Below are 20,463 nucleotides of genomic sequence, written 5' to 3' on the forward strand. Positions count from 1 at the left end.
TGAGCCAATTCCCTCGGTCTCGGAGGCATTCCAGGAGGGGCGGGCGTGTTCCCCGTTTTCCGTTATACACCCCAGCCAGGCCCAATGACCATCTCGCATCCCGCCTGAAACCTCGTATTTCCTCCGGCCGCAACCCAACCCGTCTCCCCTCCACGGGTCCCAGAGTTCACGTGGAGTAGTCGAAGCTCCGCCCCACAGCTTCTCAGAAAGCCCCGCCTTCCAGACGTTGTCTGTCTCCCATTGGTCGCCGAGAACGGCCGCAACTCCGGCAGCGGGCGGGCCCCTTTGTGACGCCACAATCAGCTGTTTGAACGTTCTAATTTCTGAGCCGAGATCAACCGGGGATTCAGCAATAACAGAAAAATAAGAATACCAAGACTGCAGCCAGGGGAGGGAGGGCGTCCGGATGCAGGAGCAGCCGCAGGCCGCTTGAAATGGTGTATATCTTCTGAGAAGATCCGAAATACCGTTCACATCATCACCGCCGCCGCCTCCTTCTCTTCTTCTGCATCCTCTTTGTTTGTGGGAGGGGGATCTTTTTCATTTTTCATTTTTTTTTAAAACAACAAACATCATTTCTATGATCGCTTTCGGTTGATTTCAATTAAAACTACCTCACAGACTCTGCCTAAAGCCGGTGCTTAAAAATTTTTTTTTGTCGGTTTTCTTTGAGACGTTGTTTACAAAACATTTGATGACATTAAAGGCCAGGTAAGCGTCCTTCTCCTGCTTATTTCTGTGCGGCTGATTTCTTTCCAAACTTGGGGACCCCCCCCCCTCTTTGTGGTGGAACTGAACACTCCCTGTGATTGAGTGTGGGGGAGCTTTTCCGTTACTGAGAGCCATCCTTTTGCATATAAGCTATTTTAATGACTTATGGCAGTCTGCTTTGATATCTGTTTTCATGCTGGTGTGTCATTTAAATTCTCCTTGTATTTCGCAGCTTGGATGCGGCCGGGAGCCTCACTTTATGCTTATGGATCCGTTGTTATGGACGCGTTAGGATTTCATTCTCTGGTTGGCAGAAAAATAACGAATGCATTACCTTGGGATAGGGGGGCGCTAAACACTGGGAGGGGGGCTTTTGATTTGTTTTGAGTTCAGAACAGTAAGCCAAAAGGCACCAGGTTGGGTATTCGGGATCTGGAAAAGAGATTTATGTTTACTTTAACCCCTCCCCGCCGGAATCATTCACTGCGTTCTTGGGAATTAATGGAGGTGCGTAAAACGAGGGTGGGGGGGAGAGAGAATCTGTGGATTTTTGAGAGCGTCTCTTCCCCCGCCCCCGTTTACACACGATTTCATTGGAAGGGATCTCGGCATTAAACAAAGACAGTAGGAGATCGCCAGCGCCGAAGGCGTTGGGATCTGGTTTGTTTGTCACTTTCTCTCTCCGTTTGAAGTGCAGGAAGGGCCTTTTGTCCTGGCTTGCTTTGACTACCGACAAGGGCAAATATTATTATTAATAATAATAGCGGGGGAGGGGAGTAAGGCGAGGCAAGGGGGGAGGCGCGAAGGCCAAGCATTTCCCTTGTTTGTATGGAGCCGAGTCTCCCTGAGGTCATAACAGAACAGACGAATGGAAAATGTTCCTCATGCTGAACTGCAGATCCGAGCAGCGGGGCGGCCGCTGAGCAATTTCCGAAGCTGGAGCTATTTGGAGAGGCACCGCAGCCCTGCCAGCGACCGCTACGGACGGGCTCCAGAATAGACGGGCTGGGTTTGTTTTCTTGGGCAGGGCTGCTGAATCTGATCTGCCTCCCCTCCTGGTCTGTCCTTTTTTTGTTTGTTTGTCTGTTTTGTTTGCGAGGATACGAATTCTCACTTCTGCGAATCTTTGCAAGGCAGCACGTATGAGATCGGTCACCTCTCCGGCTGGGAAAAATATATAATATACCGGGGGAAGGATAGGCAAGAATCGGGGGGGGGGGGGGGGCGGTTGCTAACGCAGCTCTGCTTCCATCCTGCACCAGCTCTACTTTCCACAGCAATGGAGACGTGTGCCCAGTAGGGTTCCTAAAGACCAAATAAGCACCCGCGGGACCAGGATTCCAAGTCCTCGACTACATGGGGAGGGTCGCGACCTCTTTGACGCCCTCCTTTCTCACTCTCGGTAAAACTGGCAACAAAGGGCTGGCTTGTGAAAGTGGCCGCCAGACGTCCCGTTTGTGGAGCCGCAAGGAAAAAACACTAGTCCTGCCTAGATGGTCGCACTCGTCTGCTGATCTCGCTCCTTATACATTCCCTGTTTGCCTCTTTGTTGTTTGTTTCTTGGCCAACGGAATCAGATTTAAGGGTTGATCTCTGACCCTATTGGCTGCCCGGTATTGGAAGCCTGCGGTGACGCCGTCATTTGCATATGACATTGAGGCATCACCAAGGCCCGCCCTTTCCTAGTCTCCCCCCTCCCCCCACGCATATTGAAGTTGTCCTCCGTTGACCTGTGCAGAAAAGCTGTCACGGCACCGCCCGAGATCGGTGCGTTCCTTGGACGATTTCGTAGGCTGAGACCTGCGTGGAGTCAGGGAATATTTTTGTACCGCTGAGCAAGAAAGCGGCTCAGCAAAGAAGGTCCCTGAGAAGGAGGGAGAGCTTTGCAAAGAGTTCGGATTTCAGGCTCATTCAGCACCTTCTATTTTATTTACTTCTGCGCTTAAAATGTTTATAATCTGCATCCATCTGCATCCATCCTTTAAAAAGATTACCCGTGGTTGCTCAACATAATCCCTCTTTTTTAAAATGAATCAACATTTTTAGAAAGCACAAAGATCCCTTCACAACAGCAGATAGCATCAGTTTCTATAAAACTGCAGCAGATGATAAAATATCATCTCAGAGCGTGGCATGTTAATGTATAATTTCATAGGGAGCACAGCAGGAATGCAAAATCTGCCATATGCCACACAAGCATTATAGGGAAAGTACATTTTTTTCCACGGTTGGGATTTTAAAACAAAAGAATACAGATATTTTGATCTTAGTATCTCTTGTCTCTGTCACTCTGTTGCATCAAAATATATACCAGGGCTTGCCCAGAATGTGTTCCGTAGTCTTTGGACTGCATTATCTAATCACCAAGGATGCCTTTTCTGTACTGAGGTGATTATTCATTGTCCTTCATGAGCACATAAAAAACGTTGTGCTCCAAGATTTTAGTCTAGTACAGGGGTGTCCAACTGGCCCTCCAGTTGTTCATGGACTACAATTCCCCTGCCAGCATGGCCAATTGGCTCTCAGTCCTTCTCAAAGCTCTCAATCCCCAATTGACCATGTTGGCAGCTGCTGTTGAGAATCATAGTCCATGAACATCTGGAGGGCCAGAGTTAGACACCACTGATCTAGTAGCACTTTCAACAGTAAGATATCCAGGATATAAGCTTTCAAGAGTCAAAATTCCCTTCAGATACCAGAGAGATATGATGGCACCTTTGACTGACACAAGCTTATCCCTTGGAAATATTGTTTGCTTCTAAGGTGCTACTGGACTCATATCTTGCTCTTTTACTGCAGACATCAGCTTTCTTAAAGTCTGGGATATATGTCTGACTACGCTTGGCATTCCCTTTCCACTATATAACAGACTCCAGGAGAACATGGTCACTCCCACCTAAGGATCCTACCACTTCCACCCCATTAACCAGATCATCATTCTTGGTTATGAGCAAATCTAAAATAACCTTGTTGCTTCTGCCACCTTTTGAACCATGAAATTGTTTGCAAGTCATATGAGGAATTTGTTGGTCCTCCTAGTCTTGGCAGAGTTTGACTCTCAACAAATATCAGGATAATTGAAATCTCCTATAGCTACTACATCTCTCCTTTGTGAAAGTTTGGTCATCTGTTCCAGGAAGTCATCATTCAACTCTTCAGTCTGGCTTGGGTGTCTCTAATAGACCCCCACAATGAGATCACTGTTGTTTCCGTCTCCCTTAATTTTTACCCAGATGCTCATCTAGGATTAAAGTCATGGACCTACTCATAGGTGTAATCATCCCTGACATATAGTACCCCTTCCCCTCCTTTCCTAGTTGGTTTGTTTCTCTGAAATAGGTCATATACCCCATAGTTGTTACATTCAAATCATGAGACTGTAGAATCTCTCACTAATTATTAGATCTTTAGGTACAGGGTGAGTAAGGGTGGAGGGTTTTTTTTGCAACAGGAATTCTAGTTCAATAGAAATTGTTGAAGATCCTCCCCATAGATTTATTTTCAGTTATTTACATCAAGTTTCTGTTGATTATCTGTCTTTTAAAATGTTACTTCAATACAGGAATAGCCTGTGCTAGTATTTTAAATGGTTAATGTTCTTTCCATAAGCCGCCTCAAGTCCTTTGGTGAGACATTTGGGGCAGAAATGACATGACAAGTATACATCAGATTTGTATAATATGGTGATTTTGTGGTGAACACATGGTGTTCTTAATCTATTCTGGAAGTTTTTCCTTCACCTGTCTTCAGTGCCTGTTTTATTCTGAGGTATAGTGGGTTCAAACACTGGAAAAGCACTTTTGTTAGAGGCACTGTCTCTGTTAATTACCAAAAATAGGAGTCACTTTACTCCTCCCAGCCTGCCATGTTGGGTTTTTATGTATAATTTCTTTCTATTTTCCCCCTGGCTTTATTTAATAAGATTATTTGACGTAACAGGATAATTCCTACAAAACAGCATTTATTCCTCTAGGAGAAGAAGGAATCATTTGTTTTATTTTCTACTTAGTTTCCCCTTATATAAGAAAATCTGTGCAATATTCACTTCAAAATAACAGACAAGCCACATATGCAACCAGTTTCTCTCAATGCAGAGGACAAATATCCAGTTTGTAAGGTGAATCTTGCTGTGATCAAAAGACCTTGACAGCTAAATATGCTCAGTGGGCTTTCATCTACTTAGCTGATTCCCCACAAATGGTCAGCTCTGCCTTGACTTCCAAACTGGAGGACTTTTTATTATTTTTTTAGCATCCGTGCAACATTGTCCTCTCATTGGTCTTTCTGGTCTTCGTTGCTATGATGTTTTTTGAAAGAGCACAGTCCAAACATATTTACATACTGGTTATTTTCAATGGATCTGCCCACATCAACATCATTTTCCTTCTGTTGACATTTCTCCTATTGCTAGAGGGATTTTAAAAAATCAATAATTGCTATTTCACTGTTTTGCAGTAATGTTATAACAGTCTAATATAACCATAGTGTAGTGCAGTAATGTTATAACTGTAGTGTATTACTGTAGAGTATTACTGTAGGGTAATACTGTAATGTATTACTGTAGTGCAGTAATGTTGTAACAGTCTATTGCCAGAATGTCCTAGTTTCATTGGAAACGTATAAGAGGAATGGTGCAGGTAGCTTTTGTCTACCTTGCCTGAAAAGGGAGGGGGAGGGGAGAAGCAGCAAGAGCCAACTGAGAATTAACCACTCTGCTGATCAGGCAGATGCTCCCTTATCTCTGAGAATGCCTCTGCATTTGCTAAGGAAATGAAAGCATGGACAATTAAGGCCATGCGGATTCTCTCCTTGTCTGAGATTCTTTGTTGTTTTTCTACAGTTGTGGCAAAGAATCAGTGGAGCCATCTATATGTGTCCACTGATCTTGTGGCTAGGCTATATATTTTGGTTCTTCCATAATTTTGAAAGTCCATGTCATTTTTTGGCCCAGGTCCAAGCCAAGCATCTGTGGCAACATCTCAACATCATCAGTGTCTGGGAGTTAGCCTAAGTGGTGCATCAGGCAACATCCCTGCCTTCATTGAGTTGCTCTCAAGCAGTTGGTGGGGAGGGTGGTGCTGGCCAGAGAACCAGTCCTGAATTTGCTCCATGCAATGCAAGTCCTTGTTTCCAAGCTCAGCTATGAGCTCATGGGTCACGCTCTGGGCCAGAGTGAGGGGGAACTGTGCTCAGGGCACGCGTGCGCCCCTCCATGTGCCTGCACTGGTGCATACACACACACACATCCCCTTGGCGCTATGCCACTGGTCACACTGTCTTACAGCTCCAGTCTGTCCAGTGGGGGGAAGAGTTGTAGACTGTTGTAAAGGTTGTAGTCTGGTAACATAACATGAAATCTCTTTTTAAAAAACCCCAACCCTGCTATATACCTTTTAAGCAGATTTTTAATTATGAAAGCTGTGATTCATTGAGCTAATAGAATAATAGGTCTATATCTGCTTATTAAAAAGTAAAGATGAGTAAGTGCAATGTAGGAGACGGACCCTTTTTGCAAAGCCCAACGTGAAGTTTGCTCATCAGAACTCAAGTTCTGAATCGGATCAGTTTAGCATCTGCGCAGCTCCTTGTCTGATTATGATTTTTAATTGTAAACAAAAAAGGCTACACTGTATGTTCTCTTGGGAGCCATGTAATCAAGGTTTTTTCTAAACCCAAATCCCTTGCTACTAATTCAGGAAAGGTCACTGAAAAACTCCCCCCCAATTCCTAATTCTAGAGCAGGGGTAGGAAACCTGCGGCTCAGATGTTCAGGAACTACAATTCCCATCAGCCTCTGTCAGCATGGCCAATTGGCCATGCTGGTAGGGGCTGATGGGAATTGTAGTTCCTGAACATCTGGAGAGCCGCAGGTTCCCTACCCCTGTTCTAGAGGAAGTCAGCTGTAAGAACAACAGAGGCATAGAATGTTTGACAGAGAAAATTATCTGGTCTTTGTGTCCCATTTACACCAATGGGATTGAAGCTAGTTGTAAAGTGGAGAAGTCCTCTTTTTTTTTCAGTAAAGAATTGCAAACTTTCTGTGGATCATAGCTAGTGCTATATGTCCAGTGTTCCAATTAAATCTAGGTCAGATCGGAATAAATTAGACTTCTGTCCTTCATAGCATTATAAAAATTTCTGATTTAACTGCAGCCAGAATTTTCTCCTTGGATTTCTACAATGCTTGGCATTTGGCAACTGATGAATCAGTTCTGTGGCAGTTGTTGGGTAGGCATGAACTGCAGGCTTGATGGCAGCAGAAAACAACAAGCTGGAGCCTGCATGGCATTTCTGGCCATTGATTTATGGGTTGCACAGGTGTGTATAAACCTTGAGCAAGCTAGGATGAAAGCCTGCACCAGAGTATCTGTGCCCAGTTGTTCTGGATCTGACCTTGATCCATATTTATCTTAATTGTATGTGTGGTTAGATAAATCAGCTCCTGAGAAACGTATGCCAACGGATTTTAGAATACATGCAAGGTGTGCAGAATTTTTGAGTCTCATTTTTGGCTGCCTCGTGCTCATTGATGGTGTGATTTCACCTGTTTGGTGCAGAGCTGCAAAGAGCCGAGGCTCAGTTCCTATCCCTGCCACTAACTGTGTATCTTTGAACAAACCATTTAATCTCTTTAACCTCTGTCCCTTATTTTCTCCTACTGTAAGATGATTACAGGGAGCCCCATGGTGCAGAGTGGTAAGCTGCAGTGCTCCAGTCTCAACTCTGCTCACGACAACTGAGCTCGATCCGAGGGGAAATTGGTTTCTGGTAGCTGGCTCAAGGTTGACTCATCCTTCCAGGGTCAATAAATTGAGTACCTAGTTTGCTGGGGGTAAAGTGAAGATGAGTGGATAAGGCAATGGCAAACCACCCATAAACAAAGTCTGCCTGGTAAACATTGTGATGTGATTTCACCCCTTGGGTCATTGGTGATTTCACCCCTTGGGTCATTGCTTGCACAGGAGACTACCTTTACCTTTAATATGACCACATTTGGACCACATTTGGAACCTTTTCTACCCACCCATCACCTGAAATATCTTGTTATGTATCATTGTTCGGGATGCCTGATATCATGTCTAGCAATCCTATATTACTTTTCTAACTACCAGGTATTCTCTGTCTACTATTGTAGCTAAGAGGACTGGCCTAGAAGTTCAGTAGTACTCTGTAGGGCAGTCCTGAACATAGTGCTGGTCTGAAGATCAACTAAGTGGTAACTCTTTCTGACACTAGGCACAAGCTTTATGAAACTCTCAGGTTTTCCTAAGCTGTTTGGCAGGGGTTTAAAAACCCTCAGCTTTAATTTGTTAGCATGGCTAGTTTCTAGCCTTCCGTACATCCAGTTAAAAACTGTGATGGGGGAGGGGAGGAGCTGAAGTTCACAGAGTATGAATTCATTCATTTTCATGCTCATATGTTTCAAGTGTATAGATCATGGTTCATTAATGGCTGACATATTTCCCCCCCATTTTGATCTAACTTTGTCATATTGCATTAGCAATTTAGCATTAGAGCACAGACGCAAGCCAGGTCGATTGTATCAAGTTCGTCAATTTCATCTTGAATTTGCATGTAACTTTAAGATGAAGATACATTGTTCACAGTTAGGAATGAATGAAATTGACAAGGGAAGTTGCTTTTGTAGGAGGGAATTGGCAAGGGACTACTGCAGTAATTATAATTTGTTACTTCAGTTTCTAATTTGGCCAAAAAATGTGGTTCTTTGTTGCGGGCGGGCATGCTACATGTTTCTGTTCCTTCAGGTAGTTGTTGGTTTTTGCTTCTACTTTGTGCAAACACCTGGCCCTTATCCAGGCCCCATGAAGTTGCCCTTCCTTCCCTTCTGCCATTCCTCCTCCCTTTCCTCCTCCATTTCAAAAGGATTAAAAAAAAATCTCTTTGTCATAGCTCACTATCAGTGTATAACGATGAAGCAGAGATACAAACTAGCATGGTCAATTGAATCAGTTTTGCCAATTTCACATAGAACTTGTGATCTTAAGGTTCAGTCAGAGATACTAACTAGCATATTGAACTGCTGATGTAACCTTAGGGCAGAGAGAGTTTTTGAAACTGGGGGTGATTGAAAAGAGTACCGGGAATAAGCACTGCTCTGTTCCGTCAGGTAATGGTGCCTGCTCCAAGAGTTTTTTTGGCTTCCATTTTTGGTTGGTAGTTCTCAATAGTAGAGACAGAGGCTGAGCCATATGGAATTGCTGCTTCAAAAAATAACACTAGTGCACTTGTGCAAAAGAAAAAAGGGGGAGGAGGGTTGTTCTTCTGCATCATGGATGACATCCCAAGGCCATTGGGAATAATACATTTTCAGCAGTAGCCTGTGGAATAAATGGGGGGGGGGAGGTTGGGCCAAAATGAGGAGCAAAATGAGGTATGCATATAGAAAAGGCCTACATTTAGGTTTTGTGTTACATTTATTAACGATTACCCTACATTGTGAGCAGGTACTATGAATTTCCTTTGCACAATTTTTACTGAAAAGAATGGGATTTACACAAGCGTACTTCCATGCTCTTGCGCAAGTAATTTTAATGAGGCTGTCACAGCTAGGGCCCACTATGTTCAATGCCCAAGGTCAGCAGCTCTGTTCGTACGCATCATCTGAAATCAGAGTGACCCATGATTTTGAAACAAATGATCTGACACATTAGTTCCTTAAAATAATGACCTGTTCTGTTTTACTCTCTTATTTTGAAGCAAAACTGCTTCAGCTTTGAAGGTCAATGCACTCAACGCAGAAATTTATTTTTGTTAATTATGTCACCCTTTCTGTTATTTATGGTACTGAGATCACCGCTCAAATTATGTAGTTTATGCCTTTTGACAGGGCTCAGTCATTCTGGAGGATGTTGTAAAAAGAGATCTGATGAAATTTCAGTGCAGAGTTGCTAGGCAGTACATGATGAAATCTTGCAAGTTTCTGCTATTAGCATTATGAAGTATATTTGATGCCTGAAAGGCAACTTGGATTACTGAGGGGGCCTCTGTGTTTTACAAGTCTTGAATAGAAAGCAATACAAAAATAGGGATGCAACAATGATCAAGAACCTTTGTTTTGAAATTAGTAACCCCTGGGTGATTTGAAAATTTCATAGAATCATAGAGTTGGAAGAGACCACAAAGGCCATTGAGTCCAACCCCCTGCCATGCAGGAATACACAATCAAAGCACCTTTGACAGATGGCTATCCAGCTTCTATTTAAAAACCTCCAAAGAAGGAGACTCCACTACCCTCCTATGCAGTATATTCCACTGACAAACAGCCCTTACTGTCACGAAGTTCTTCCTAATGTTTAGGTGAAATCTGTTTTCCTGTACCTTGAACCGATTACTCCTTGTCCTAGTCTCTGGAGCAGCAGAAAACAAGCTTGCTTCATCTTCAACATGACATCTCTTCAAATATTGAAACATGGCTATCGTGTCACCCCTTAACCTTCTCTTCTCCAGACTACATATACCTAGCTCCCTAAGCCACTCATCATAGTGTATGGAGTCCAAACCATTTTGGTCGCCCTCCTCTAGACCTGTTCCAACATGTCAATATCCGTCTTAAATTGTGGCACCCAGAACTGGACACAGTATTCCAGGTGAGGTCTGACCAAAGTAAATAGAGAAATACTATTGCGTCCCTCTATATAGACACTATAGTCCTATTGATGCAGCCTCCAGAATTGCATTGGCTTCCTTGGCTGCTGCATGACACTGCTGACTCATGTTTAGTTGGTGGTCTACTAAGACTGCCAGATCCCTTTCACATGTACTGTTGTCAAGCCAGGTGTCCCCCTATATCTGTTGTTTGATTTTTTCTGCCTGATATCTTACATTTATTTCTGTTGAGATTTATTTTGTTATCCCTGCTCTTGACAGCATTCCTTGCAAACTCTTGCCTAAGGTTCAGGATAATCATGCATGGTCTAATCATGTCAGAGTTTACCAGTCTCACAAAAAGCTTATGGCGCTTTTGGCTTCCTGGGCTGACTTGCAGCTATTCCAGCCCATGCTGAGCTGGTCATGAGGATGTGCTACCAAGTGCTGAATTTAGATTTTGGCACATCACCACTTTCCCAGATTTAGCAAGGACACCAGGCAGAATCAGTTTGCGATACTTGGGACAGGATGAAGCATGTGAAGGTCAGCAGGAACTAGGGTTTTACTGCATTGAAATGGGATTTCTTTTTAATTAAAAAAAAGTCTAACCTACCCCCCCTGTTGGGACAACTTCCAAGCAGGATCTAGTTAAAACATTACAAATTCACTATAATGTTCAAATAACAAAAGTAAAAAGAATAGGAACTGATAAACAACCACATCCAGTAAACAGCTGACCATAGCAAAAACATCAAGTCAAAAAAGAAAAGTCCTTTAACCAAAAGTCTGAGTAATTTTTTAAAATTATTCTGGCACCAAAAAAAATGGCCAGATCAGACCCTGGAAAAGCCACTGTGGTGGGAATTCCATAGTCAAAGTGCTACCACAGAAGAGGCCCTATTTTAAGATGGTTTTTGTTTTTGTCTTAAATGACAATGGACTTATGGTGACCTCATAGGCTTTCTAGGCAAGAGATGGTCAGAGGTGGTTTGCCATTGCCTGCCTCTTTTTAGCAACCTTGATCTTTTTCTTGGTGGTCTTGCCTCCAAATACTAACTAGGACTGACACTGCTCAGTGGCTAAGTCTGGTAAAATCAGGGTAACCTGTGCTATCCAGGTAAGCATCCTGTTAGGTAGTCTTCAAAATAAGGACCTCAAAATAAGGAAAAACAGTTTGAAATGAACATAAATCTATTAAAAATGAAGCACTGTCAAGGATTGTGAATCACTACACATAATTTTGGGGGGAAAACTGTGGAATCTCATTCTCTGAAAGAACAAAAGAATTCTAAGGGCCTAGAGTATTTTCTGTGATAAAAATCAGTGTTCTGAGATCTTATGAAACACATTTACCAAATTCTCTGAATGCAGCAGAGAGTCTGACATCCATCCATGTTCCATTTGTTAGGCAACCATAGTGAGCTTTAACAACTATACATGAAACACATTTGCTGGCAGATTTATAACAACGAAAATATGTGCTAAAGGCAAAATTAATGCAGGCAGGTGTTTTTTTTAAATAGATATGTCCCTGGTTATGAGAGACATTTTAGAGCTGGCAAAACACATTGGAACAGCTTGGGTTGATTTTGACAGAGGAATACACAAAAGTCTTCACAAAGGGGGGACCCGGGAAATTACAGGCCAGTCAGTTTGACATCTGTTCCTGGTAAATTAGTAGAATCTATCATTAAAGATAAAATTATTAAACATGTAGAAAAGCAAGACCTGCTGAGAAAGAGTCAGCATGGCTTTTGCAGAGGCAAATCCTGTCTTACAAACTTACTAGAGTTCTTTGAGGGTGTAAACAGGCATGTGGACAGGGGTGAACCGGTGGACATTGTCTACTTGGATTTCCAAAAGGCTTTTGACAAAGTTCCTCACCAGAGACTGTTGAGAAAACTCAGCAATGAAGGAATAAGAGGGGAAGTCCTCCTATGGATTAAAAACTGGTTGAGAAACAGGAAACAAAGAGTGGGTGTAAATGGGAAGTTCTCACAATGGAGAGATGTCGGGAGTGGTGTCTCCCAAGGATCCGTTTTGGGACCAGTGCTCTTTAACCTATTCATAAATGACCTGGAAGTAGGGGTGGGTAGCGTGGTGGCCAAGTTTGCAGATGATACCAAATTATGTAGGGTGGTGAGAACCACAAAGGATTGCGAAGAGCTCCAAGTGGACCTTGATAAATTAGATGAGTGGGCTCAGAAATGGCAAATGCAGTTCAATGTAGCAAAATGTAAAGTGATGCACATAGGGGCAAAAAATCCAAACTTCACATACACGCTACAGGGGTCAGTGCTATCAGTCACAGACCAGGAAAGGGATTTAGGCGTCTTAGTTGATAGTTCCATGGGAATGTCAACTCAATGCATGGCAGTTGTGAAAAAGGCAAACTCTATGCTGGGGATCATTAGAAAAGGAATTGATAATAAAACTGCAAAGATTGTCATGCCCTTATATAAAGCAGCGGTGCGACCGCACTTGGAGTACTGTGTCCAGTTCTGGTCGCCGCATCTCAAAAAGGATATTGAGGAGATAGAAAAAGTGCAGAGAAGGGCAACAAGGATGATTGAGGGACTGGAGCACCTTCCCTATGAGGAGAGGCTGCAGCGTTTGGGACTCTTTAGTTTGGAGAGGAGGCGGCTGAGGGGGGATATGATTGAAGTCTACAAAATTATGCATGGGGTAGAAAATGTTGACAGAGAGACATTTTTCTCTCTTTCTCACAATACTAGAACCAGGGGGCATTCATTGAAAATGCTGGGGGGAAGAATTAGGACTAATAAAAGGAAACACTTCTTCACGCAACGTGTGATTGGTGTTTGGAATATGCTGCCACAGGAGGTGGTGATGGCCACAAACCTTTATAGCTTTAAAAGGGGCTTGGACAGATTTATGGAGGAGAAGTCGATTTATGGCTACCAATCTTGATCCTCTTTGATCTGAGATTGCAAATGCCTTAACAGACCAGGTGATCGGGAGCAACAGCCGCAGAAGGCCATTGCGTTCACATCCTACATGTAAGCTCCCAAAGGCACCTGGTGGGCCACTGCGAGTAGCAGAGAGCTGGACTAGATGGACTTTGGTCTGATCCAGCTGGCTTGTTCTTATGTTCTTATGTTCTTAAAGCAATACATATTCAAATGCCTTCTTTCATGTAAGTGGTAATCTGCATTTGATTCTAAAGGGAAAATAAATTGAGTTCTATGCTGCCAAGAATCAGGGAACTGTTTTTGCTTGTTATAGTAGGCTGGAAATTGACCCTTCAGGTTTGGTGATTTGACCTAACAAATTTGGGGCTAGAAAACTGATTATCATGGCACTATTGAGATGATCTTTTATTTGGTTATAAACACACTGGATCATAAATGAAATGAACACTGTATTTTGTAAAATGCAGTAAAATAACAAAAAATGCTAAAATCATATTTAAAATCCTAGCAGATGGTGTATAAAACATTAAGAAATACTAAATGAAAATCAGAATGTTAACAGTAGATAAATAAAAGACCAACATGGAAGGAGTGGCTTAGAATATAATGATTCTTGAAACTCCCCAACCTTTCCCTCCGCATTGTGGCTCTTTCTTCCCAATCTCAGCTTCCTTGTATATGTACTAGAGGAAGTGGAGCAAGATTTTCTCACACACCTCTTAGTGTCACTGACATCTGCCTGTCTAAAAGGAGTGAGACAGGCTGCAGAGTAATGGGGCCTCTGGGTCATTTGGGAATGTGGGGGTCAGGGCTTTGCTAGTCTGTGGACTTTGGCAGGGGCCCAACTATGCCAATGCTTGGTACTGGTCCTTATGTCCTACTCCAGGAATTTCCCCCCATGACTGAAAACTCCACTGCCAGTGGATTCTTTTCTTCCCCTGTTTCAGCCCAAGCTACCTGCTGTAATTTTGAACCAGTGAAATAACCTATCCTCTGCTTACCCACACATAGCACAGCATGGCTAATTTCTGAGCTCATCAGCATCCTTCTCTCTCCCCTATTGCTTCATCCACACAAGGCAGGGATGCAAAACAGTTATTTAGATAACCGAATTGAATAATTCACATTCTTTGTTCCCATGAATATCTAGAAAGGTTCATGATTTAAACCTAATCTACATAAAATGATTCATTCTGAATTTCTGAATTTCTTCTCTGTTTGCCCTGACTTGGATAGCCTATGCTAGCCCAACCTTATCAATTATTGGTTGCTAAGCAGAGTCAGTCCTGGTGTTTAGATGGGAGGCCATCAAGAAATACCAGGATCGTGACACAGAGGCAGGCAATGGCAAAACATCTCTGAATGTTTCATGCATTGAAAACATTGACAACTATGGAGTTGTTGTACGTCCTCTACAACTTGACAGCACCTTCTTCCTCCATCTGTTTACTTCCTGTTTTTTTCTCAGAGGAACTTTCTTTAATGACAAAAATGACAGACAATTTTTATGCTCAGTGTATGAGCCAATTTATATAGGCCCTTCGATAACTCAAATGCTGTAGCTATGAAAGGCTATGTGATAAATATGGTTTGTGAGTAATATGTAAGATGATGATTCAGTGTACTGCAGGTCTGCGTGACCTCACATACATTTTAGCAGGCCTAATGGAGTTTGGGTGCATAAATGATGACAACAAAACTGAGAAATTATGCTGACTTTATTAGTAGGGTGAGAGAAGATACCTGGTATGATCTTTTTTGCCCTGAACAGATTTTTGAAAACCTTGGATTCTAAGGAGGAATCCCATGTACTCACTATTTACTGCTGTTTACACCTGAGTAAGTGAGTCCTTCTCATTAAGGGGCTGTTGTTGTTGTTGTTGTTGTTGTTGTTGTTGTTGTTGTTGTTATTATTATTATTATTATTATTATTATTATTTAATTGATTTAATATACCGCCCTATCCCCGAAGGTCTCAGGGCGGCGTACAATATAAAACATCATATATAAAAACATAAATATAATTTAAAACCACAGTTATGTCCTAAAACAGCATCCCACGAAACCCTTACGTAACCCTCCCAAGAAAAGATAGTGGGTCCCGATGTTGTTAGGGACCCATGTGGATACTCATTAAGCTATCGTTATTGACGCATGCCTCTGTAAACTAGTGATTATACTCTGTTCCACAGAAAGGTTATGGTAGAATTTCATATTCTTCCACCCCAAAGCATACCAGACCTTCTTTATTGTAGAAGAATAATAATTTGGATTTATGCCCCACCTTTCTCTCCTATAAGGAGACTTAAGGTGGCTTACAAGCTCCTTTCCCTTCCTCTCCCCATAACAGACACCTTATGAGGTAGGTGGGGCTGAGAGAGTCCCGAAGAACTGTGACTAGCCCAAGGTCACTCAGCAGGAATGCAGGAGTACAGAAACACATTTGGTTCACCAGATAAGCCTCTGCCACTGAAGTGGAGGAGTGGGGAATCAAATCCAGTTCTCCAGATTAGAATGCACCTGCTCTTAACCACTACACCACACTGGCTCTCTGTAGAATTCTCCACCACTGCCTTAGTGCCTACCTTGCCCTTCTCCTTCCTATCTGTTTGAAAGTGAAAATACATTTTGGCTTAAATGCCCTTGTATCAAATCACCATGTTCAATAATACATAAAATAATGGGTTTGGAAAAAGTCAGCGTGTAAAAATGAATGATCATTCTCATATTCATTTGGGACTATATTCTAATACAGAAGCGTACAGTTCTGAACTGCTGCACCTCAACTGACAGAAATATCAACTTTCTGTGGGACAGAATATATTAACCAAGACGATGTGGCGCATCAATTCATATGCAATCTACAGAGGGACAAAAACAACAACACCCCCCTGGGTCATTTTAGCCTAAGTCCCTCCACTGAGTCTCAGCCCCTGCCTCCACAGGCACACGGGGGAGCTTAGTTCCCAATAGCTGATGCCTGTGCATGAAAAGAACAGAACTGGGTCAGCCTGACTCAACTTCTGGCAAAATTTATCATCTAGCTTTGTAATTCAGGGACAAACAGACTTTGAGGTGTTGTGTTCAAGGAGTTCTCTATCAGTGTTCCAGATAGTACTTCACAAATAGTCAAAATCTTTCCCCCACATTTTATATACAGAGTTCACAGAAAATGACACCTGCAGGGTTAGAATGCAAAAAAACCCTATCCCAAACAGACAATTTATTAATTTATCACTAGATGTTGACTGTCTTAACAGTTTCTTGCAGGCACCATTCTCATTCTCATGGCCTGCTACTTTTGTTTCACAAAGCTATACTTTGCTCCTGGTGACTTGAGTCACAATAAATTTTCCATGAGCCTAATCTGCAATATTGGACTGAAGTAGTAGCTCAATCAGCATTAGGAAGGTCTGTGATGCCAAATCTGTTTGCAGATATTAGTTCATTGTACCCAATGCCAATACAATGCACTCATCTGAACTGACAAATGCCATTGTAATTGAATGCGGAACAGGAATACCTACTGTTGGGATTTTTGCACAAAAGTTTGGACTGTTAGTCTCATTGATTTCAGAAGTGTAACCTGATCCTAAGTATGTTGATGTAAATCCCATTAAGTCCCATTCCATTAAGTTCAGTACGACTTCTTCCCAAGTCAGTGTGCCTAGGATGAAGCATGTGCTTACATCTCCCCCAGTGACATCAATCAGACTTAAAAGCATTAAATTCTGGCTGGATTGATTTTGTGGTACAAATGACGTAAATCCTAGAAAGGCAAATGGCACAAGCTGGTGACAGGTGACTTTAAAACACAGTTCCAATTCTGCCATATCTCATGATGTGCCAGTTTCGCCTCATCACGTTTTGAAGAACACAGCTCCCACAGCGGCATGTCCTTTTAAAATCATTGTACTTCCATTATTGCTAGAAGGGCAAAATTCTGGGGATTCCTTGTCACAGGGGAGCCTGCTGTGAAGCCCCATCCCCAACCCTCCCTCTTCTGTTTGGATGAACTATTTTCTCTCCACGGACATGTACCATCTGTGGTATCTACATTTCCTATTCCCAGCTGTCTCAGTGTTGTGTGACATGAATGTTCACTGCCCCCCTCTGAGCACAATCCTCTTTTCAATGTCACTAATGTGACTGAATTTCAGGAGGGTGATGCTGATTGGCTAAGAGGCTGAAAATCCATCTTTGTCCTTACTAAGAGCACAGCTGAGCTTTCCTATGAAGGCCTCTGCTCAAGGCTAACTTGAGTAGGCTTAGTTTAAAGGGACCCTGGAACATTCAGTTACTCACCAGAGGGTTCATATGGCAACCAAACGTTTCTCTCTTGCTGTTCCTATTTATCACAGCTTATTAGTTCTTCTCTACATTCTGAATCTGAAAACATCCAGCTCTTTGTGCACCATACTGCAGGCAAGAAGGAAAGTAACATTACCTCTGGAGAGTGGGTTTCCAACATCTAATCCAAGCTAGGGCTGCCCACTTTTTTTTCTGGAAAGGCTGCTATACTTTTATCAAGTGTCTCACAGGCAGACGTTTAAGAGGTGAAGTTTTTGCCTTTACTCATGAACTGGTGAAACATAGGCAGGGGTGGAGCAAGGGGGAACTGCACCTAGGGCGTGTGTGCGTCCTGTGCCTCTGCCATGGTGCCCCTCTGGCTACTCCCCTTCCACGGCCCAGCAACACACCTGCTGCGGCATCACCCGGGGTTTTGCGCCCCCTATTGGTGCTACTCCACTGAACATAGGTCTTTTCTCCACAAGTTTTTTTATAACATTTCCTGCTGCCAGATGCTATATTTTACTGTGAGAATTCCACACTTTTTGATCCGTTTGGTTGTGGAAATGTCTCTACCTAACTTTTCCTCTGTTATTTTACTGCAATGGTTTCTGAGCCAACTTCCCTTGAGCATGCAATCATATTGAATCAGTGTTTATTTCCTCACCCCTCCAAACACCTGGCCCTTATCCATGCTAAATTGCTAAATTGTCCTCCTCAGCATGCTTCCCTTAGAAGAAAGTCTCTTTGGGCTCACTGGGGCTCTTTTCAGAGTAAACAAATTAGGGTTGAGGTGGGTGTTGCCTCGAGATGTATGATGAGTCAGTATCAGCTTATTAGCCACACAGACGTATGGGACACACTACCTTACCATGCTTCACTGCCTCCTCGCCTACAGGATATATCAATTGGTGCAATGTATATATGTGTTTGCTGGCATCACAATGGGTTCCATTGAAGCTCCCTACCAAGGCAATTGCTGCAACCCAGCACTGTTGTGTGTAGGTCCCAAAAGACATTAAAGTCTTGGGGCAGAACAATAGTCAGTATGAAGAAGGAAGGAGCAACCATCCACCTCTGAGCAGATCATGCAGTAGTCATGTTCAAATCCAATTGGACTGAGCCAGTGGGATGTAAAGATTCTGTAATCAGCAGCAGTGATGCAGGGGTCCCAGGTAAAAAGACATTGTTTCAATGAGACCTGGGGCAAATATTAATGTATTGCAGAAACTGTGTGAATATATTAACCGTTCTGCCTGGGAACTCCCATCCTGCCTGTTGAGACTTCAAAAGTCAGAATTTCTGGACTCTCAAACCTAGAATCCATCTCTGGGATGTATCCTAAGTCATCACGTCATCTTTCCAGCTGAGAAATCAACATTTTCCCTTTTATCAAAAATCATTAGCCATCTGGGAGTAAAAAGGACCATAAGTGCTCCTGCCAAAACAAATATTTATGTGAGTATTCTGTGGCTGAGTTGTTGCTTAAGCCTTGAATTAGGGCTACACACCTTCAAGTGGAGGCTGGAAGTCTTTCAGAATTACAACTGGTGTGCAGACTACAAAGATAAGTTCCTCTGGAGAAAATGGCAGCCTTGGAGGGCAGACTGTATGGCCCTTTCCGGACAACCAAAATAAAATATTTTGAGGAAGGAAATAAAATGTTTCCTCCAAGAAGTTCCCACAGGTTTTAGCCCAAAATATTTTGCAAATATTTTATTTCAGCCTCACAACATTTTATTTGGATCCTCTAAACTAGCCATCTTTTTTTCCTAAAATGTTTTTAAAAATGTTTCCTTCTAGCCTGTCCAGAGAAAAAGGAATTGTTTTATTTCTCCCACCCGAATTTAAAGTTCCAACCCCGCCCCCTTTCAACTCTGCAACTTTTATTTCTCTGGCTGTCCACCATTTTCTTCTGCTTCAGAGATTCTCTGTCTACCATTTTCTGAAGTTTCTATGGACATTTTCGCAAGACTGCTTGCCATTTCTGTCATTACAATTTTTTATTTTGCGTGTTGTGGATATGATGCTACATAGATTCGACATTTGGGATTAGCAAGTCTTTGGACATCTTCATAGCATCAAAACCACGCGCACAAGTGTGTGTGTGTGTTTTTAATTTCACCTGAAAAGTTTTATTTTTATGGACTATGCAGACAAAACCCACAATAACAGTTCTTTTCAAAATGTTTGGCATGTTGGGATAAGTGCTCCTGGTAGTTGGAGATTATCTCTTATCGTAGTTAGCAGAGCGGCACGGGTGGCTAGAACACAGCAGAAGCCCTTACCTCGTGTGCATGCGTGTGCGTGATGAATCCCAATGTGCGGCAAGCTTACACAAAAGAAAGTCGGAGTCAGTTATAGTTTCTAATCTAATAAAAAGAGTATTTATTAGTGAACTCCATTCTGGATAGAAAGGTAAGTAGATAGAGTCACTATGCTATCTTAATCTAGCTGGATGGAGATGGATGCGAGGAGCATCCATCCTCTCTCTAGGCATGGTAGGAAGAAGGTGTGAGAAGGGGTCGAGGAAGAAGCCGGAAGGAAGGAAGTCCCTGAGAGTATCAGTCTAACATCAAAGGGATAGAACCAGCATGATAGAGTAAAGGTGTCAAATCCCTAGGTCCCTATCTAGCCACTAGCTCTCTAGTAAAAACCCCCTCTGTAGGTTGAGGCAGGAAACAGCGTAACAAAGTCCTTCACTTCCAACATGGCAAACATTTTAAATGCTTTGTGCAGGAATGGCCTGTATCTCATTATTCCCCATTGAGATCCCTTCCTTCCCCAATGCCCCCCATCTCCAGGCTCCATCTCCAAATCTCCAGGAGTTTCCCAACCTGGAGTTGGCAACCCTACTTTGAATCCTCTCACTGTTTGGCACTGCTCTGTGTATGATACTTAGACTTAAACCAGGTGATTA

At 42.7% G+C, this 20,463-nt stretch overlaps 1 protein-coding gene across 3 annotated transcripts in view; it reads left to right on the plus strand.

Annotated features, from left to right (window-relative positions):
* The first annotated feature begins 269 nt into the window (after positions 1-269).
* The window catches only part of TP53INP2 (tumor protein p53 inducible nuclear protein 2), a 46,571-nt gene continuing 26,377 nt past the window's right edge, over positions 270-20,463 (plus strand). Inside the window, exon 1 of one of the 3 annotated variants that reach the window (XM_048497071.1) lies at positions 270-711. The gene's annotated coding sequence lies outside the window, so the exon portion shown is untranslated. The remainder of the gene's footprint in view (positions 712-20,463) is intronic. The other 2 variants (XM_048497073.1, XM_048497072.1) reach the window with 2 other exon arrangements.

Source organism: Sphaerodactylus townsendi, linkage group LG05, assembly GCF_021028975.2.
Source record: "Sphaerodactylus townsendi isolate TG3544 linkage group LG05, MPM_Stown_v2.3, whole genome shotgun sequence".
Lineage (NCBI taxonomy): Eukaryota > Metazoa > Chordata > Lepidosauria > Squamata > Sphaerodactylidae > Sphaerodactylus > Sphaerodactylus townsendi.